The 22,048-nt window shown below is 37.0% G+C and overlaps 1 non-coding gene across 1 annotated transcript in view; it reads right to left on the bottom strand.

Annotated features, from left to right (window-relative positions):
- Nucleotides 1–13,670: 13,670 nt before the first annotated feature.
- Nucleotides 13,671–22,048, bottom strand: part of LOC100025157 (uncharacterized) — a 57,234-nt gene continuing 48,856 nt past the window's right edge. Inside the window, exons 3-4 of the transcript XR_008916225.1 lie at nucleotides 17,387–17,518; nucleotides 13,671–13,794 (exon numbers count right to left, since the gene is read on the bottom strand). This is a non-coding gene — a transcript (uncharacterized LOC100025157). The remainder of the gene's footprint in view (nucleotides 13,795–17,386; nucleotides 17,519–22,048) is intronic.

Genomic DNA, 22,048 nt, shown 5'->3' on the forward strand with positions numbered 1-22,048 from the left:
CCAGACTTTAAGAAGAATCTTGACTCTTTATTGGCTCTTAACCTGGAGTCTCTGAACTTGATTAAAAATTTTTTTTTATAATTATTTCAATATAATTGTTTCCTTTGCAATCCTATATATTTTATTTTATGCATTTAAAAAATCTGAAAAGCCTAGGAAGTCTTATATGAACTGATGCAAAGTGTCCAGAACAAAGATAATTTTGTTTACAGTAACAGCAGTATTGTAACAATCATCAACAGTGAAAGATTTAGCTATTCTGATCAAGACAATGATAGAATACAATTCCAAAGGATCCATAATGGAAAATGCTATCTACTTCCAGGGAGAGAAATGATGAATTCTGAATAAGGTTGAAGCATATTTTTTTCCTTTCTTTTTTTCTCTTTGTTTTGTCTGTGTATATGTATATTCTTTTGCAACATGGCTAATGTGGAAATGTTTTGCCTGACTTCACATGCATAATTGATATAATGCTGTTTGTTTTTTCAAGGGGTGGGGGAGAGGTGGGAGAGAGAGAATTTGGAATCCAGATTTGAATTTTGGAAAATGAGTCTTCCTGACTTCAGGCCCATACTTGACTTTGCTACCTAGTTGCCCAGTGAAATAAGTAAAAATATATTTAAAAAAAACAAAACATTTTCTGAGAAGAGGTCCAGACTGCCAATGGGATAAAAGACATATAAAAAGGGTAAGAATCTTTGCTAAGGAAAGTTTAAGTGGCGTGGGGAGAAGAGCAGCTACGTGGCTCAGTGTATTGAGAGCCAGACCTAGAGACAGGAGCTCCTGGGTTCAATCTGGACTCAGACAATTCCCAGCTGTGTAACCCTGGGCAAGTCACTTAACCCTATTTGCTTGTTTCCTCATTTGTAAAGTGAGCAGGAAATGGCAAACCATTATAGCATCTTTGCCAAGAAAACTCCAAATAGGATCACAAAGATTCAGGCATGACTGAAACAGCTAAACAATAAAAATTAAGTATAACTCCACAGATCCCATTTAATATCTTTCTTTCACAGCTGGGCCTCCTATAGGAAAGATTTAAAACAGAGAACGAGATACCATAAGATGACCAATTACATTTCTTTAGCAAGTGCCATAGAGTGTGGAGACTAAACAACATAATGCCCCAATTTGTATAATTCTATATTGTTTACAAAACATTTTAAAGCAAGCCTTTATTACATCTCACCTGGAGAACTGGTCTCCTTTTTCCTAATCACTCCCTTTTTTTTAATTCATTGTCTTTCTAGCTGTGAAATTGAGCTTGCTAAAGCAATGGTCAGATCATGTTACTCTTGGCTAAAACTCTATTGCCTCCAGCATAAAATCCTTAGTATTTAAAGCAGTCTACAATGTAGCTGCCTTTCCAGTACCTTTCTACCCACAAAGGTTTGGGGTGGACCAGATGGTTAGTTTTTACAAGATGCCAAATAAGGGGTCATCCAGCATTGCTTGTTGACTTCCTACAAAGGGAAACCTTTTACCTTCCAAGGAAGCTATGGATAACTTTAGTTCTTAATTAAGGTTCTTTCAAAATAATGCAGTTCAAGGGCTATTTACCTCTTTTTGTATCACAGAGCCTTTTGGTTGTCTGCTGAAACCTGTGGATCTCCTTTGCAGAATATTTTAAATGCATAAAATAAGATACATAGAATAACAAAGGCAACCAATTAAATTGAAATAGTTATCAAAAAAGAAGATAAAAAGAACCAAAGTCAAGGACCACAGTTCTAGTCCAATCTCCCTTAATTTTTTAAAAAAGAGAAACTGAGGCCTAGAAATGGTAAGTAAATTTGTCTATGTCAATAGCATTATAGTTAGAGTTAATATCCAGTAGGAAATATGTTTTGTGAATTTTCACAGCTAATATCTCCCTTTGTGTTCAAAGAAAATAAATCAAAATATAGCAGAATTTGAATCTGAGAATCGTAGGTTCTTTCTGTAAGGATGATAAGAGTACACATTAAAAATTATGGCTTTATGTTGCTATTGGCTACTAAATATTCGATCAGTTTAGCCCATATATATCTTGTATATACATAGGTATTTATATTCTGTGTCCCCTGTTAGAACGTGAACTTAAAGGTAAGGATAGTGCTTTTATCATTCTTCATTTTCCAATTGATTAACGACGTATGTATCTACTATGTAGCAAGTGCTTAATAAATGTTTGATGTTGGGTAGCCTAGAATTACTGAATCAGGAATGGAAAGAGATCCATGGTTCATTGCCCTTGTTTTACAAATTAGGCAGTTGAAGTCTGAGAGATGGTAAATATCTTGCCCAGGGTTATATAGCTATACAGTGAAAGAGCCAGAATTAGAACCTGGTGTTCTTTCCAGTATATCATCCTGCAGGTAAAGTTCTTCTAGAAAGAAAGAACTGTAAGAGCCCCCCTTCCCCAGATTATTGGATAGAATGGAATAAGGTGACTGGTTATTGTCCATAGATTGGCACTATTCTCAAGATTTGTAATCTTTGAATTCCATACAACTACCAAACTAATATTCCTGAAAAACATATCTTACCACACTGGAAAATTTTCAGTGCAGCTCAATTGCTTCTTTGACTTCATTTAAAACATGATTCAGCTTACAAAGCTTTTATTGTCTTTAGGTTAAAATGCAAAATCCTTAGCTTCTATGATTCATGACAACCTCATTGGTACCTATATCAGAAATCATTTCTTATCTCTGAACCACTGGACTACTAGCTGTTTCCTATGCCTGGACTGACCTTTTTTTTTTATTCTCAAATTCTTAGACCCTCTAGTTTTCTTTAAGACTTGGTTCACTTGATTTCCTTCAGGGGGTGGAGCCAAAATGGCAAAGGCAGAGCAACTCAAGGGCACCATCAGAATCCCCTCTAATCAATATTTAAAAAGCACCACAAAATGAATGCAGAAGTACAAGGAGACAGACAGAAACAATTTTCAAGAAAAGAAAGACTTAAAAGGTAGGCAGAGAACATTTGGGGCACAGGGGAGAGAGGGGGAGCAGAGTCAGCAGGAGGCTATAGCAAGAAGTCATGAGCAAGTCAAGAGCAAGCTATACACCTCCATCCCACATCTGCTGTCCAAGGTTCAGAATCTAAGCTCAAGACAACCTTCAGACAACCTTCAGACCCTGAGATTCTGCCTGGACAAATAATGGTCCAAACCAACCCACATCCCTTGAAGTTTCAAACCTGTGGTAAAGTCTGGAATCCTTGCCCAGGACAGTCTGTGCTGAAGTGGGCTGATCTGTGTGGACACAGAGGAAGCCAGAAGTCCCAGTATGAGCCTGTGGTGAGGACATAGGTCCCAGCTTGGGGTAGTTGGTTGACCCAAGGTGGGGTCTGGAAAGGACAAGGCAATCAACTGTTTTGGATGAAGTACACAGTGAGATCAAAAACTTTCACCTAAGCCTGGGGCTAGAATTTGATCAAATTCAGAGTAAGAGCAAAAGCTTGTCTAAGCCTGAGGCAAGTTTTTAATCTATCAGCATCTGAAGGGTTAATTGAATCAGCAGTGGGAGAAGGCCCTCAGAGCTCCTAGCCCTCGGGACATCTTATCACCTTGGAAGAATTAAAACTGGAAGAAACCCCCAAAATAAGCTAAGGGAAGCATCAAGGAAGGATTGACATTTAAGAGGGCAACCTAACCTCCCAGAAAACAGAGTCTACCTACAAAAAGGTAGGAAAATGAACGAACAACAAAAAAGTCACACCTAACTCTAAAAACTTTTTATGGAGACAAAGAATAAGGTACAGACACAGAAGGGGACAGTGAAAGCAAAGCAAACACATACAAAGTCCAAAAGAAAAATATGGATTGGACACACATTCTGGGAGAGCTCAAAAAAGACTTCAAAAACTAATTCAGAAAGACAGAGGAAAAGTGGGGAAGAGAAATGAAAGTGATGCAAGAAGAAATGGGCCAATTGAAAAAAGGAGAACCAAAAATTGACAGAGGAAGATCATGCCTAAAAAAATCAGAATTGACCAACTATATGATAGTAGCAAAGAGACTACAGCAAATCATCCCAAGGATTATTAACTATTACCAGTTAGGATGTATACAGGAATGCAAAGTTGGTTCAATATTAGGAAAATCATCCACCTAATTGACCATATCAATAACCAAACTAACAGAAATCGCATGATTATCTCAATAGATGCAGAAAAAATCTTTGACAAAATACAACAGCCATTCCTATAAACACTAGAAAGTACAGAAATAGAAGGGCCTTTCCTCAAAATAATAGACAATATTCATCTAAAACCATCAGCAAGTATCATCTGCAATGAGGATAAGTTAGAGACCTTCCCAATAAGATCAGGAGTGAAGCAAGGATGCCCACTAGCACTACTATTATTTAATATTGTATTAGAAATGCTAGCTATTATAGAAGAAAAAGAAATTGGAGGCATTAAAGTAGGTGATGAGGAAACTTAACTATCACTTCACAGATGATATGCTTAGAGAGTCCTAGAAAATCAACTAAAAAGCTAGTAGAAATAATTAATTTTAGCACAATTGCAGGATACAAAATAAACCTCCATAAATCATAAGCATTTCTATATATTTCCAACAAAACTCAACAGCAAGAGTTAGAAAGAGAAATTCCATTTAAAATCATTCTAGACAATACAAAATATTTGGGAATCTATCTGCTAAAATAAACTCAGGAAAATATGAACACAACTACAAAACACTTCTCACACAAATGAAACTAGATCTAAACAGTTGGAAAAACATTAATTATTCATTGGCAGTATGAGCTAATGCAATAAAAATGACAATCCTAACTAAACTAATTTACTTATTTGGTGCTATACCAATCAAACTAGCAAAACACTTTTTTTAAAAAATAGAATTAGAAAAAATATTACAAAGTTCATCTGGAAGAACAAAAGATCAAGAATATCAAGGGAACTAATGAAAATAAATTGAAGGATGGGGACCTAGCAATACCAAATCTTAAACTGTACTACGATGGTACTGGCTAAGAGATAGAGGGGCAGATCAATGGAATAGACTAGGAGTACATGACTTCAGCAAACTAGTGCTTGATAAACCCCCCAAATCCCAGGTTTTGGAACAAGAACTCACTATTTGACAAAAAGTGCTGGGAAAATTGGAAAAGAGTATGGAAAAAATTAGGTTTAGATCAACATCTTACATCCTATACCAAGATAAATTCAAAATGGGTAAATGGCCTAAATATAAAGAGTGAAATCATAAATAAATTAGGTGAACAAAGAATAGTATACCTATCAGATTTATGGAAAAGGAAGGAATTTAAGTGTATTTAAAAAAAGATAAAAGAAGGGAAGTTTTAGCATAGTATAGATTAGAATAGACATAGAAGATAAGTAACTGGTGTGGGCCAGGGTGGCACCACTCAAACAACAGGAAATGGAGGATTTGTGACAGAGGCTGGCACTAGAGAAAAGTGCCAGGCTGAAGAATATGTGAAATTGATCACCTCGATGAGGGAGGGGCCTCAGGAGTGAAAATCTGGAGGAGGAGGAGACTCTGGCTTGGAGAACAGGGAGGGGCTCTCCGTCTAGAGAAACCGAAGAGAGAAGGTGGGAAAAAGACTTTCTCCTGAGGGTTGCCCATTTTTTCTGCTGGTGACTGGAAATCTTTCCCCCCAACACTTCCCAATTGAAGGGACCTCTGAAGAGAAACCTGAGCTGACTTTACCTCAGCTCCTGTTGCCCAGGGGTGAGTCAACCTGATTTTCTCTCAGGGGGCTCAGGCTGCCAAGGCCTGAGTTCCCCCCAAACTTGAGGAGGGAGGGGAAAGTGTTTATCTAGAGACAGGGATGCCCTTTTCCCACTTTCCTTTTCTCATTCTTCCCTGCCCATTATTCCTTTTGTATTGTAACCTGATTGAGTTAACATTAAAAGTTATCTGTTCCCCAAGCTGAGTGTGAGTGAACGGATCAAGGGGAGACCCTTTGGTCTTGAGTAGTGGAGGGACAAGAGTGAATCTGAGAGAGTGGCTTTAGCTAAGGAGGGAAGGCAGAAGGGGGAAAATCTCCAACCCCCTCTCCTCTCTCTGAGCTAACTCGTTACATCTGCTGTCTCCCCTGAACCCTGCTTTGAGAAGGGGGTTCTCCTCTCATTCCCCCTCAATACCAAAAGTCCAAACTTCCCTTGGGGTACAAAACTTCCCTCCTTTTATATTTTTTTAAATATACAAGCAAGAGATAGAGAACATTACAAAATGTAAAATGAATAATTTTGATTATATTAAATTAAAAAGGTTTTATACAAACAAAACCAATGCAACTAAAATTAGAAGGGAAGCAACAAACTGGAAAAACAATTTTATAACAAAACTCTCTGACAAGGGTCTAATTTCCCCAATATATAAAGAACTAAGTCAAATTTACAAGAAATCAAACCATTCCCCAATTGACAATGGTCAAAGGATATGAATAGGAAGTTTTCAGATGAAGAAATCAAAACCATCAATAGTCACATGAAAAAGTGTTCCAAATCCCTTGCAAATCAAAACAACTCTGAAGTACCACTTCATATTTAGTAGATTGGCCAATATGAAAATAAAGGAAAATAATAAATGGTGGAGGGGATGTGGCAAAATTGGAACACTAATACACTGCTAATGGAGTTGTAAATTGATCCAACCATTCTGGAAGGCAATTTGGAATTATGCCTAAAGTGCTTTAAAAGGATGCATGTTCTTTGATCCAGCCATACCACTGCTGGGTTTGTACCCCAAAGAGATAATAAGGAAAAAGACTTGTATAAAAATATTCATAGCTGCGCTCTTTATTGGAAAATGAGGGGATGCCCTTCAATTGGGGAATGGCTGAACAAATTGTGGTATGTGATGGTGATGGAATACCATTGTGCTATAAGGAAGGATGAATTGTTTGATTTCTATACAAGCTGGAAAGACCTCCCAGAACTGATGTGGAGTGAAATAAGCAGAACCAGGAGAACATTGTACACAGTGACTGAAACATTATGGGATGATTATATGTAAAGGACTTTGCTACTTTTGCTACAGGACAATCCCAAAGGACTAATGAGAAAGAATGCTATCCACATCGATAGAAAGAACTGTGGGACTAGAAATGCAGAAGGAAAACATTTGATTTTTCACTTTATATATGTATTGGATGTGGGGTTTTGGTTTTTAAAAGATTGTTACAAAAATGACTAATATGGAAATGGGCATTGAGTGATAATATATGTATAACCCAGTGGAATTGCTTATTGACTCTGAAATGGGGGAGAGATAAAGGGGAGTGTAAGTACATGAATCATGTAACCATGGAAAAATACTTAAGTAAAAATTTTAAAAATTAAAAAAAAAACCCAACTTGGTTCACTTGTCACTTCCCCCAGGAAACCTTTGCTATCTCCTCTGAACTGCAAATGCCATCTTAAAAAAACAAACAAAAATAATACCTTCTATTTTAGAATTGATACTAAATATTGGTTTCAGAGCAGAAGAGCAGCAGGGGCTAGGCAACTGGGGTTACATGACTTGCCCAGGGTCACATAGCCAGAAAGTGTCTGATAAATACCATCTTCTAAAGTTGCCTTCTGCCTACGCTGTATTGATTTTTTTTATGTTCTGATTTATATATGTTCTCTCCCCTTTCCAATTTAAGATACTGACTAAATAAAATTTTCAAAAAGAAAAAAAGAATAGAGACTGGTTCTTCCTATCCTTTCTTTTTGTATCTCCAGCCAAAATGCCTGACACAAATTTTATTATTACTAAATGCTTGTAGATTGATTGTTTGGGGTCCTGTATGTTCTGATTAATAGTTTCCTGATTGATCAATATCCCTAGACCCTAGTTTCAATCAAATCCAGTAAAGGTTTATAAAGTGTCTATTATGTGCCTATTCTCCTTTGAGTAATGAATGTGTGAAGATTGGATTTGGCTCTCCCCTGATTGTAACAATGAAGGTACTTAGCTCTTCCTTGATTGTGAAGATTAAATTGTAATCCCCTGTCTATTTTTGGATTTAATCCCCAAAGTGTAAGCACAGAACTTAAAGTTGAGTATAGAGATATACCCATTTTGGATTTAATCAAAAAAGGTACAAACACCCATCTCACACACTGAGTGGGAGGTCTGTGACCTGTGTGTGAAAGAGTGGATGACAAAACAGAATTGACTGACTACCTTCTGGGTGGTCCTAAAGTGGAGCATTGGCTGTGATTGGTGGATGTAAAGATTAAGGGAAGTGACAGAAGAAAAAAGGTCTTTAAAAGAGAGTGACAAGGGTCTGAAGGCACTTCTTCTGGAAGTTCAACTTGGACTTCCACTTCTGCTGGAGTTCTACAGGCAGTTCTTCCAGAGTGAAGAATAATTCTTCATTCAGAAGAGTGCCTTTTTCCTGGACCCGTTTTCCTGGTGATCCTGTTCCTTTGAACTGACACATGGTGAGTGTAAATGCTGACTCCCTTTCCTTTGGCCTTTCTGGAGGCACCAGCCTCCGGAAAGGCCCATCATCATGATACTCCTTTCCCTTGGCTGGGACCTCTGAACTCCTGTCTAGCTCAGAGGAGACCAGAGCAGCTATCTCTCTCTTTCTCTTCTTTTTCTCTCTTCCTTAATATCTTCCCTCTTTATTGTAAAATAAACTACCATAAGATCCATTCTGACTCTATCATTCATTTGGGATTTAGTAATTAAATCCCTTGTGACCAAGTAAAATATATTCAGTCCAACCAAATAAATTTAACAAATGAAATTCTCTGGATTTTTAGTTTTAAAATATTCATTTATTGATCTGCTGCTCAAGAAAAGTCTAACTAGCCAATGGAATCCGTCACAGTCCAAACAAAACGTGAATGGGGCAGAAGGTGGAGACTCAAGAGAGAGCAAGACATGAACTTGCACAGCCAGATAGCCAGGCTGGGCCAGAGAAAGAGAAGAGGCTTAAACACAAGCACCTAGAGAGGACAGCTAAGCCAGATAGAGTGACCAAAGTGAATATCTAGATAGGATAGCTGTTCTGTCCCCTAAAAACTTCCCATTACACAAGCTAATATATATCCTTTCTGATGTCATCTCTTAGTCCCTCCCCGGATATCTCTAATTGGAGAATAGTTGCATAGGAAATTAACTCAGATCTCAATCACTCTTTCCTCCTTGTTTTGCAGCTGGACCACCATGGTGGCTAGAGCTGATTTCATCACTCAACAGTGTTTACCAATAAATAAGGAGCAGATGTCCACCATATTTGTAAAATATCTAGACAAAAGAAGGGAGGACCCAGCCCAGTTTCATAGCTTAGGGGAGACCTGTCTTGTGGTTTTAAAATGAAACTGTTCTTGGGGAGTTCTTCTTTTAAAGGGGGAACCATTTCTCAAAAAATATCCAAATTCATTACTTTTCCCCATTTGTTAAGTGATGAAGATAGAACTAATAAAAAGAAAGATTCTCATTGCCTTCATGGAGCTTATAATCAAATAGGGGGAAGATAATACACAAAAGGAAGCAGGAAGTACGTGGATGGAACACCAGGGGTTATCTTGTTATATGGGGTTGAAAAAAATCAGGCAAGGCAGTAGGTATACAATGGATTGAGCTCTAAAGTCCAGGTTTTCCCCTCTATAAAGGAAGGCATTGGGAGGAGTTTGGTACTCTTTCTTCTGATCCTTTAGTCAGAGAGGGAGGAACCTCAGGTTCCTCTTGACTGAGTGGTGTAAGTCAAGGATTTAGTTATCAGGGAATGGTAATGAAAAAGGAGGTAATAAGTTTATCTTGGCAGTGGCATCTTGTTTCATGACTGGAAAGCACTAATGGAGTGAAGCTCCAATCATGCTTCACTTAGCTCATTGGCCATCTTTTCATCACTCTCATTACCACCACAAGAATAGTTTCCCTGCACTCCCCACCCCCTCCCATCCTGCTTCTCTGGTCTTGAACCATAGTCAAATCAACTCTGTCATTGCTCTTGGAAAGAGTATATTAATCTATTCCTAAATGGCTCCTTTCATGATTCCTGTCAGCTGAGGCTGAATTGGCTTAGAGTCTCTATGCCAGGGAGATTTTCTTTAATATACATTGCCACAAATCTCATTTTTGTAGCATGTTTATTTTCATAGTATATTTATTACATATTCATCAAAGTGACAAGCACCTTGAATTTGTTTTTTTAATACTCAAAAACATCATTCCTAACCTCTCAGTAATCTTCTATCTCTAACAAATTTTATTTTAAAAGTAAATTTCTATTTCTAAGATAAAAATAAAATATAAAAATAATGTTTTGATTCCATCAAAAAAGTTATTTTTTATTATGTAGGCACTTTCAATAAACTTAGAGAAAAGATAGAAAGGTTTGGGTTTCAGAAAAGACATGGTTATTGAGATAGCAGCATACTTATAACATTGAAAGTCTAAGATTACATGGTGAATAGTCATACATTAGTTCAGTGGCTCAGTTTAATGCTGTTTTTAATAATAGAAAATTCTGACTTGAGTGGATTATTTTTGTGCATATACAAATTCATTCTCCTAAGAGTTTCTTTTAAATGATATTCAGACTTTTAAAAAACTCTTTAAAATGGGATAGATGTTTTCAAATGCTTCATAGATTTCAGAACCCTCTTTGGTACCTACTGAATTGTTAATGGGTAAGCACCAAGCTTTCTAGCCTGATTGGAAACCTCATATCACAGCTCCCAACCATGTTCTGGATTTTAAAATCCAGATATTTGGCAGGAAATCTACACTTTAACACTACAAGGGCAAATTTTCTTGCTGCATGTCAAGACAGTTCTTCACTTTTGGCTCCTGTGCAGATCATTTTCCCAGAACTAAATATAAGTGCTGTTATCCTGGGCTCTCGAATTCTTATTATCACAGCAGCAAACCTCTTTCTGTTATATTCTGCATTTTTAGTGTGCAAAGCTGTTTTCTTCCACTCTAATTTACAACCTAGGCTTACAGTAGATATTATATTCTGTAACTGGGGAACTATTCCAGAACTATTCCAGAACTCTCTGAAACAGAGGTCACTGGGGTCAAAGGAATCATGGATGTCAAAGGAAAAAAGCAGGAGCTAGAGTTCTCTGGAGAAAGAAGAGTTGAATTTTCATCTGAAAGAGGATGCCAATCAGAACATGATAAACTAAAGTTGCCTGTGCAGATGTCACTACTGTTGTTTTCATTTAGTGACTGTAATCTAGATGGATCCCCTTGTATTTTATGCTTTCCTTCTACTCCTTGTTTCCCTGAAGGGAATCTGTTATGTATTTTCTTGTTTAAGTTCATCTGGCAGGAAACTAAGGTCCTTAAATGAAAAATTAGTAAAAGGTTCTTTGGAAGGTTCAAGATGAGAAGCTAAAAATTTCCAGGGTCTTCAGGGAATGCCAAACCAGTGTTTGTACTTTGGGAAGATACTTTGGGCAATGTGGTGGTGGTCCAGTGCTGAGAGGACTTATTTCTTTGTTATGACACAGAAAATCCGGATCCCTTATGCCTTCATTTGACCCTGGTGGGGGGGGGCAAGGGAATGGGGTGCTACATCAGTTAAAAGGAGAGTCTCCCAGGTGTTAAGTAGTGTGCTATGTCTCTCCATGAAGGAGGTGGGGGGATGCTCTCTACTCTTTCCCCATACCATTGTACTCCTTCATAGAATATGGACTCAGTTAGGAGGGTTTATACATAGACCCCCTTTTATGATTTATGAATGAGTGATCTAGCATCCTTCCTGAGGTGCATCCAGGCATGGAGGAGAGCTCATGAATTTGAGAAGTCTGGAGGATCAAAGGTCCAATGAATAGTTGGTTCCAAGGCAAATGCTTGCTTTGGAGACAATAGGATTGGTCCAAAACTGCCCCTTCCTTTTTTTTTTTAACCAGTTGACATATATATGCCTGGAGGACAGATGTCAGCATAGTCATATAATCAGTGGGAGCATGAGTCAGTGTCAGACACTAGACACACCCTGAATCCCTTTAAGGCTGCCATAAAACCCTGGAAGAGGGGTGAAATGTAGCACATCTGTCTTCCAGGCATTAGAGATCAGAGTAATCTGTTACCAACAAGAGGAGAACTTCCCTTGTGATGAACACTAATAATGCAGCCCAAGATTAACATTAATCATCTGCTATGTTGAGACATTGATTCACACTGAATTCTCAGACCATTAACCCTGTCTCCTTCCACCCCCAAAGAAATCCTCTTCGTACTATTATCTAGATATGCCTCCCTCATACCAACACCTGTGAAGTTGTTGTTGTTGATTAAACACCCGAGTATACAACTGGATGGAGGCAACTGGTCAGTGCAGTGGATAGAAAACTGATCTTGGAATCAGGATGACCTGAGTGCAAATTTGGTCTCAGACCCCAAGCAAGCCATTAAACCTCTATTTGCCTCAGCTTCCTCAACTATGAAATGAGGATAATGATAACACCTATGTCACAGGGTTGTTGTGAAGATCAAATAAAATAGTATTTGTAAAGTACTTAGCGTAGGACCTAGGATATGTAGTAGGCACTTAATAAATGCTTGTTCTCTTTCCTTTTCTTTTATCTATATTAAATTTCATCTGCCAAACCTAAACAATTGGAAAAAAACATTAATTTCTTATGCATAGGCCAAACCAGTATAAAGAAAATGATGATCCCACCTAAAATAATTTATCTACCCAGTGCCATACCAATCAAACTACCCCAAATTATTATTTCATAGAATTAGAAAAAATAACAACAAAGTTCATTTTTCATGTCAAAGTTCAATATGAAGGAAGGATGTCTGGCTGAAGCATATATCAAACTATAAAGCAATAATCATCAAAACAATCTAGTACTGACTAAGAAATAGAGTAGAAGATCAATGGAATAGACATGGCAATTAAGGTCCATAGCCACTTAGTGTTTAATAAACCCAAAAATCTATGCTTTGGGGGAAAGAACTCAGTATTTAACAAAAACTTCTATGAAAACTACAAAGCAGTATGGCAGAGATCAGATGTGGACCAATATCTCACACCATACAAGATCAATTCAAAATGGATACTAGATCTAGAAATAAAGGGTGACACTACAAATGAATTAAGAGAACATTAAAAAGTTTACCTGTCAGATTTATGGATAAGGGAAGAATTTATGACCAAACAAGATATAGAGAACATTACAAAAAGTGAAATAGATAATTTTGTTTACATTCAATTAAAAAGGGTTTGTACAAATAAAAGCAATGCCACCAAGATAATAAAGGAAACAATATATTTAAAAAAAATTTTAGAGCAAGTGTCTGACAAAAGTTTCATTTCTTATATATATATATATATATATATATATATACAACTGAGTCAAATTTATAAAAATATAAATCATTCTCCAATTGAAAAATGGTCAAAGGATATGAACAGGCAGTTCTTATAGAAATTAAAACTATCTATAGTCATATTTTAAAAAATGCTACAAATCACTATTGGTTAGAGAAATGTAAATTAAAACAACTGACTAAAATTATCAAAAAGGAAATGATAAATGTTGGAGGGGATGTAGGAATTGGGACACTAATATACTGCTGGTAGAACCATGAACTGATACAATCATTCTGGAGAACAATATGGAACCAGGCTCAAAGGGCCACAACACTATGCATACCCTTTTTCTCATCAAGGTCTGTACCCAAAGAGATCATAAATAAGAGAAAAGAACCTACCTGTACTAAGATATTTTTAGCAGCTCCTTTTGTAGTGGCAAAGAATTGGAAATTGAAGGGTTGTTCATCACTTGGGGAATGGATGAACAGGTTCTGGCATATGGTTGTAACAGAATATTATTGCGCTATAAGGAACAAAGGACAAGATGAGTTCAGATGAACCTGGAAAGACTTATATGAAGGGATGCAAAATGAAGTGAGCAGAACCAGAAAAACAATGTATACAGTATGATCCACTGTGAAGGACTAAACCACTATTAGGAGAGAAAGTCTCCAAGATAGCTACAATAGATTCATGATGAAAATGCTATCCACAGTCAAAGAAGGAACTGTTGCAATCTGAGTGCATTCTATTTCCTTCATGAGATTTTTACTGCATGTGTGTATGTGTCATGATATGAGCAATATGGAAATATGTATTACATAAAAGTATGGGTATAACCTATATCAGACTATTCACTGCCTGGGGAGGGGAAGGAGAGAGAGGGAGAAAATCTGAATTTTAAAATGTCAAAAACATCTTTAAAAAATGTTTCTACATGTAACAGGAAAAAAATTAAAAATTAAATAAAATTTAAAAAACTTTAAAATTAAAATTAAAAAAATTAAAAAAACCTTCATCTGCTTAAATCTGGGGTACTGCTTTACACTCTGTGAACTGTAACAGAATCATAGGGTTTCAGGGGAGGAAGAAATCTAAGAAGCCAAGTTAGCATCCCTGAAGAAGAATCCCTTCTTCAACATTTCCAACAAGGGATCCTCTAATCTTTGTTTGAAGACAGATTTTTAGTTGTTGGTTTTTTTTTTCCCCCACTTGGTGGTGGTGGTGGAACCAACCCTAAAGGCAGCTCAACTCATTATTTGGATAGCCTGAATTATTAGAAAGTTTTCCTTATATCAAGCCAAAATTGTAACGGTAGTTATAATTTAAGTGGCTGAAATATAGTTTAAATTCTAGCAATGTGTTCATGTGAGAGCATTTTCATTATGTGAAAGAAATAAATATCTGTCTCATATATGACTTCTATCGTACATTGAATACCTTTCTACTCCTTTCAAGGAAGCTTTCCACCCATTTGTTCTCTGGAAGCAAACAAAAGAAGTCTAATCTCTCCTTTAACCCCCCCCCCCCTTCAAATCCTTGAAGAGAGGCATCATATTCCCCCTAATGATACACTCTGAAGAGGGAAGGGAATGAGGAACAGCTGTGTGCTGAAGTCCAGGGGGGTTTGCAGCTGTTCACAGTTATTGAATACTCATCTTTCTTCTTCCCTATAAAAGGGGCAATTAGGACATTCTCTGGATAATGGCAATTAGTGGATTAGGAGGGGAGAGTGTCACGAATGGAATGTGTGAAAGTGGTCTTAGAGGAAAGGCACTCTCCCAGCATAGAGAACCTGGAAAGGTCTCCATGCCGAAGATGGAATCTGAGCTGAGTCTTAAGGAAGCAAGGGAAAGCAGAAGGCAAAGGTGACATGGAGCCCTGAGAGACATCTTGAAGGGCTAGCCTTCACATGAGAAGAGATTACTAAGGGATGCACAAGCATATGGACATCGACTAAACACTAGTCAGCATGAGGAGGTCTATGACCCGTAAATCTTCTTTGCACCAAGTTAAACCTTCCCAGGGGCAGTTAGGTGGCACAGTAGATAAAATTCCAGTCCCGGAGTCAGAAAGACCTAAATTCAAATCCAGCCTCAGATAATTACTACTTGTGTGACCCTGGGTAAGTCATTTAACCCTCTTTACCTCAGTTTCCTCCTCTAAATTAAACTGGAAAAGGAAATGGCAGATCACTCCAGTATCTTTGCCAAGAAAAACCCAAATGCAGTCATGAAGTGTTGGCATAACTGAAATGACAGAATAAACAATCCTTCAATCCATCCTCCTAGGGCATAGTATCCCTTGCCAGTTACCATCTAACCTGTCAATATCCCACCTTAGATCTGAACATAATATTTTATGTATGGTCTCACCAAGGCAAAGTACACTGAAAGTGTTAATGCCTTTTCTCTGGATCCTATTTCTCTCTTCATGATGCCTAAAATCCCATTAAGTTCTTTGGCTGCCTGTCCCACTATTGATTCACATTGAGTCTGAAGTCTCATCTTTCTTAAATGCGGTTATCCATGACCCCTCTGATTTAACCATGCCTGCCTAAATCTTGTACTTAAGAGTTTGATTTTTTTAAAACTCAAGCTGAGGGTTTCACATTTATCCGTATTAAATTTAAGTTTACTAGAGCTGATCGATTATTCTAACTTTGGGGATCCTGATGCTTATCATCCAATGTTTAGCTATATGTCTGCTAGTTGTGTGGCTTCTATAAGCATGCTGTTTATAATTTCAGCCTGGCTTCTTCCCACCTTTCTTATAGTGTAATCCCTTCTACCCACTCAGTACCACTGGCCTGCTTGCTATTGTTAGCACAATACTCCATCTCAGACTCTGTGCCTCTTCCTCATTCCTGGAATTTCTTCCCTCTTCATTTTCTTTTCTCATCTTCCCTGGCTTCCTTCAAGACTCAGCTCAAATTCTACCTTCTACAGAATTCCTTCTACTCTGTGTCGAATTCCCATCATATCCTATATGTATCTTGCATGTACATAGTTCTTTAAATCTTGCTTCCCCCACTAGAATGTGAGCCCCTCAGGGAAAGAGACTGTGTTTTCACTGATTTCTATTTCCAGCACATAACATATAATTTGGCCTACAGTAGGTACTTATTAAATGCTTAATTAAATTAAATGATTGATTGAGTTGAATCACTGAAAACAACAACAACAACCAAAAACAAACAAACAAACAAATTAGGGCCAAGATAAATTGATGACATGAAATGCCCAGTGTAACTTTATTAGAGATCTCCCTTCAAGATGAAATCCATTCATGATTACTCTTTAGATCTGGCCATTCAACCCATTCTAATCTATCTAATTATATTATCATCTTGTTTTTCAGTCCTTTCAGTCATATTCAATTTATGACCCCATTTGGGGGTTTCTTGGCAAAGATATGGAGTGGTTTGCCATTTTCTTCTCTAGCTCATTTTACAGATGAGGAACTAAGGTAAATGAGGTTAAATGACTTGCCCAGAGTCACACTGTTAGCAAGTGTCTGAAGTCAGATCTGAACACAGGAAGATGAGCTGCCCTGACACTGAATTCACTGTGCCACCTAGCTACCCTATACCATCATCTAACATCTATCTTTTCCACAAAAAAGTAGCATGAGACTTTGTTAAAATGTTTTGCTGAAATTTATGTCTATGACATTCTCATTGTCTACCAATAAAATAAGTGTCTCATCAAAGTCAATGAAATTAATTTTGCATAGTCAGATCTTGGGGAACCCATAGTGCCTAAGTACATTCCCCTAATAATAGGTTCAAGAATTTTGCCAAGAATCTGTTCAAATCATGGACTTGTAGTTTAAAGACTCCAATCTTCTTGTCAGTACATGTGCCATTCTTTGGTACTGTAGAAAACCATGGAGCTCACCAGTTATACATACTATTTCTTTTAGCCTTCTAAGATGCTATTCATCTAGTCCTGAGACTTGAATTCATTGAGGAAAGTTAAGTATTCTCTTACCAGTTTCTTGCTCATCATGGGTTTTGATTTCTAATTATCCAATTTTGTTTTTCCCACTTTGAAGATATTTCTTTTTGGTAAAAAGAAAAAGTAGATGCAAAACAGGCATTACATTTTATTTACCTTTGCTTCATCCACTCCCAGGCAGCAGTCCCTTCTCTTCCTTTTGAATCTGACTTTTTAAAGTCCTTTTTGGGGAAAAGAACCTGTATGTTCCTGAATATTTATAGTTGCTCTTTTTATGGTGACAAAGAACTGGAAATTAAAGAGATGTCCATCAGTTGGGGATAGATAAACAAGTTGTGGCATATGATTGTAATGGAATAGTACTGCACTAAAAGAAATGATAAGCAAGTTAAGTTTTCAAAAAACAAGGAAAGACATACATAAAATTAGGAAGTGAAATGGGCAGAAAGAACCAAGAGAACATTACATATAGCAAGAGAAATATTGTTTGAAGAATGACTTGTGTACATCCATCTTCAGAGAAAAAACTGATCAATAGAAATAAGTAAGGCATAGTTTTTTATCTTCATAAATCTTTTTATAGAATTATTCCTTTTCTAATGGGGGAGAGAAGGGATGGAGGGAATTTTAATGTAAGAAACAAACAAATAAAATAAATTTAAAATAAAATAAAATAAAAGCCTTTTTGTGATTAAAGCTCTGAGCCTGGAGTCAGGAGGAACTGAATTCAAAATCTGGTCTCACACACTTACTAGCTGTGTGAGCCTAGGAAAATCACTTAACTTTGATATTCTTAGTGTTCATTGGAAACTTCATCTCATATAGGCTTTTGTTTTCCTAGCAATATTCCTACCAGATTCTGTGATACTTTTGTATTCATCCTCCGTTACTTGCCTTTATATACATTTATTTTTGAAATCAAAGTTAGTTGATGAGTTTTCTTATGTATCCACATCTGTTTCCTTGACTGCTTTTCCTTTTCTTCCTCACTGGAATTATATGTCTATTTTCAGTATTTTTTTTTTCTTAAGAGCTTCTTACCACTTATAAGCTAACTTCACTTATAAACTCTTAAAATTGAGGGTGCAAGTTAGACTTTGCTTAGCATTCTCTTTCTGCATCTATCAGAAACTTAAGATGCTGTGTTCACTTCCTCCCAGAGGTGCTGCCCTTTCTACTGTACCATCTATACCTCCATATTGGAATCAGGCTCAGAATAACAAGGTGCACTGATAGTTTGCTTCTAAAGCACAAAGTTATCATTAAAGCAAGTGAAAACAATTAATAACTGGTCTACTTTTACCCTCAAGGCCTCCAGTAGATGTCCAAATAGTTAAAGACCCCCAACACAACCACAATTTACTTTTGTGCCAGTTTCTGGAAGCAACTTTGCAATCTGTTACACTTGGCTAGAAATATCTACAATATTGATTCTGCTTTTTTTTCCCCCCTGCCATTGATCCTTGCCCTAAATGCTTTACATTATGTTTTCATTCTCTGCTTCATGGATTTCCTTAGAGGAGGCTATCTTCTTGACAGCACACCACTCCCCCTTTTATCTGCTTCCCTTTATACTAAGGGATAACCTTTCTTTACCATATTCTAGTCATGAGTCATATCCTGCCAAGTCTCAGTAATGCCTCAGAGGTTGAATTTATCTCTTGTAATTGAGATCCCTGGTTCATTGTGCTTATTGCTCATACTCTTTATTTTTGCATGTAGACAATGGCAACCAAGAGTAGTATTATTGCCTGTCTTCCTAAATAGAGTCCTTCGATTAAACTTCTCTATTGGTATGCGTATTTTGGACAGCTAGAACAAAAAAAACAGTGAGCTAGGGCTGGAATTAAAAAAACATGAAAGAGAACAGGCTATATTGCCTTTGAGAAATTATATAGTTCTTTTAATGACTCTAAATAAATTTCTCCCTAAAATAAAGTCCTACTTTTTAATATTAATATTCTTCTGATTATGTTATATGGCTGTGAACCACAGACAACTAATATCTGAAGAATTGAAGTTAAGCATTACCCAAAGGGCAATGGAGAGACAAGTGATAGCCATTAGTAGGCTGAAAAACATTATGAACTTTGAACTAAGCAAAAAGAAACAATATAAAGATATCATCAGTGGAATCTATGAGGGAGAGAGGAAATAATTAATTAAAAATAAAACAAAGTACTTTACAAATATTAATTTATTTAATCCTCACAATAATCCTGAGAGGTGCTATTATTATGCCCACTTAAAAGTAGGGGAAACTAAGGAAGACAGAGGTTATGTGACTTCTGTAGGGTCACACAGAAATTTGAACTCATGTCTTTCTGACTCTAGACCCCACCCCAATATTTTTCTATACCATGGACTTGGCTACTGTAAGATTAAAAATTAATATCGAATACTCCAAGTATTATATTTTAATAAGATTTATTAATAATAACTTGAAGTAGAGGAAAGTAAAACTGTCAGTAAAGAGAAGCTTCCTGGACCCCGCAAGCATGAGAGAGAGAGAGAGAGAGAGAGAGAGAGAGAGAGAGAGAGAGAGAGAGAGAGGGAGGGAGAGAGAGATCGAGCAGAGTTATAGAAACTTTATCCAATAGAACATAAGGATGGAACATGGAGACGAAAGGAAAGGGATGCTGGGAAATGTAGTTCAAGGCTACAAAATTCCAATTAAAAATCCCCCTGTGATCCTTTGGGAGACTAGGCTCCCCAAGGGATCATTTAAACATAACCAACTTATAACTTTAACTAAAGTTACATACACTATTGCAGTTTTTAAAGGGAAATTATAATAATTTGGAGATAAAAGGGAAATAAAAGAGAAAAGGAACACAACCAATGATTGCTATATTTACAAAAAGCCAATTTGGGGGCAGTCTCCTTTGGCATAAAAGTATACATTCAAAACAAATGAGTTCAACCATCCACAGTTCAAATTCACCACATCCCAAAGTTCACTCTGGATGTTTTGGTGCAATGTGTGGTTTCTGCAGGCATTTTCATGGCACCTTCTCCAAACAGTTCACTTTCTGGATTCAGGGAGGTAACAAGTTTCTTATCCTAAAATTACTTTCAAAAGAATTTAAACCTTGCATTATAGGATAATATACTATTTAACTGGGAATAAAATAGGCAATTCTAACAAGGATGAAGTATGACAGGGTCAGCTAGATAGTACAGTGTATAGAGTACCAGGAGGACCCAAGTTTAAATCTGACCCCAGATACTTTCTTGCTGTGTGATCCTGGGCAAATCACATAATCCTAATTCTCCTTATTGCTCTTGGGTCTTAGAATCTAAGACAAAAGGTAAGGGCTTAAAAAATAAAAAAAGAATAACAAGTGGTTATGATATGTGTTTCATTGGTACCCATCCAATATCAAGAGAACTAGCGGAAAGTCCTCAGTATGTTAGGTGAACATCCATGGCAGATTTAAGAAAGGAGATGGATAAGAAGTGTACAAGATGGGGGAGGGGGAGGACTGATGGATTATAATCTGCATGGTGGGAGGAAGTACCTACTTAGTCCAGCAAAGAAGTTCTAAAATTTTCCTGGGTACTGTCTCTTTTGGAATTACTAGATATTTCCACAGCCATTTTAATTTGACATTTATGTAGCACTTCAATGTTTTCAAAGTGTTTGACATTCATTATCACATTTCAATTTAATTCCACTAGCATTTATTAAAGGCCTAACATTTACCAGGCACTGTATTTGATGATAGAGATGCAAAGAACAAGATGACACAATTCCTGTCCTGAAGGAGTTTGCATTCTCCTAGGAAGAAATGGCACACAAATAGCGAATTAAATAGTAAAAAATTATGTAATTTCTGGGGGAGAGCTCTTGTCTGATTTGAAAGACAATTTGTGAATAAAAGAACATGGGTACAGAGGGCACAGGATAAGATAGCCTGGGACAGGGGACATGAGGGATGGGGGTAACAAGGGTAGGTTGAAGAGAACAAGTTGTAGTATCCAGGGAAGAGAATTTCAGTCCTGGCAGCCAACAATTCAGAATGATTATCAAACCCTTCAAAACAGCAAGGGGGAGGTTGATCTGCTTATCATTTATTGAGTAAGAGGTAGGGAGGCAGAGAAAGAGTACAGTGTAGGAGGGCAGATGGGGAGTTTCTCTCTGGTCCTGACTGATGGTCAAATGGCAGAATAATTGAGAGTCTCACTTCTCTCCTTTCATAATCATTTTAATTGAATGAAAGCTCCTTGGGGATGGAGATTATTTCATTTTTCCGTTTTTATTTCCAATATTTAGCACAGTATCTTGCACAATGAAAAACACCTAATGGATATTTATTGAATTGAAATGAATTAGATGCAAATGCCAACTTGATCAAATGAGATAGTATTTATAAAGTGCATTACAAATCTTAAAGTGCTAAGTGCTGGTTATTATCATCATCATTATTATTATTACACCTAGCTGTCTTGTCATCTACTTCCTCCTTAAATTTTTGTTTCCTTACTATTCTAATCCTCACTGTATTCAGTCATATCAGTTGTGTCTGACTCTGTGACTCCACTTGGGGTTTTCTTGGCAAAGATACTGGAGTGGTCAGTTTATAGAGTTAGGTGACTTGCCCAAGGTCACACAGCTAGTAAGTGTCTGAGGCCACATTTGAATTCAGGTCTTTCTGATTCCAGTCTTGCTGCTCTATCCATTATAGCTGCCCCTAGTCCTCACTGCTTCACTGAAATTCCCCATTTCTTTTGGTTCTGTCTTTTGGGGCCAAATAGAGCAAGTCTAATTCCTGTTCCACATAATAGCCCTTCAGATACTTGAAGATGGTTATTATG

The sequence above is a fragment of the Monodelphis domestica genome, chromosome 2 (genome assembly GCF_027887165.1).
Source record: "Monodelphis domestica isolate mMonDom1 chromosome 2, mMonDom1.pri, whole genome shotgun sequence".
NCBI classification, from domain to species: domain Eukaryota; kingdom Metazoa; phylum Chordata; class Mammalia; order Didelphimorphia; family Didelphidae; genus Monodelphis; species Monodelphis domestica.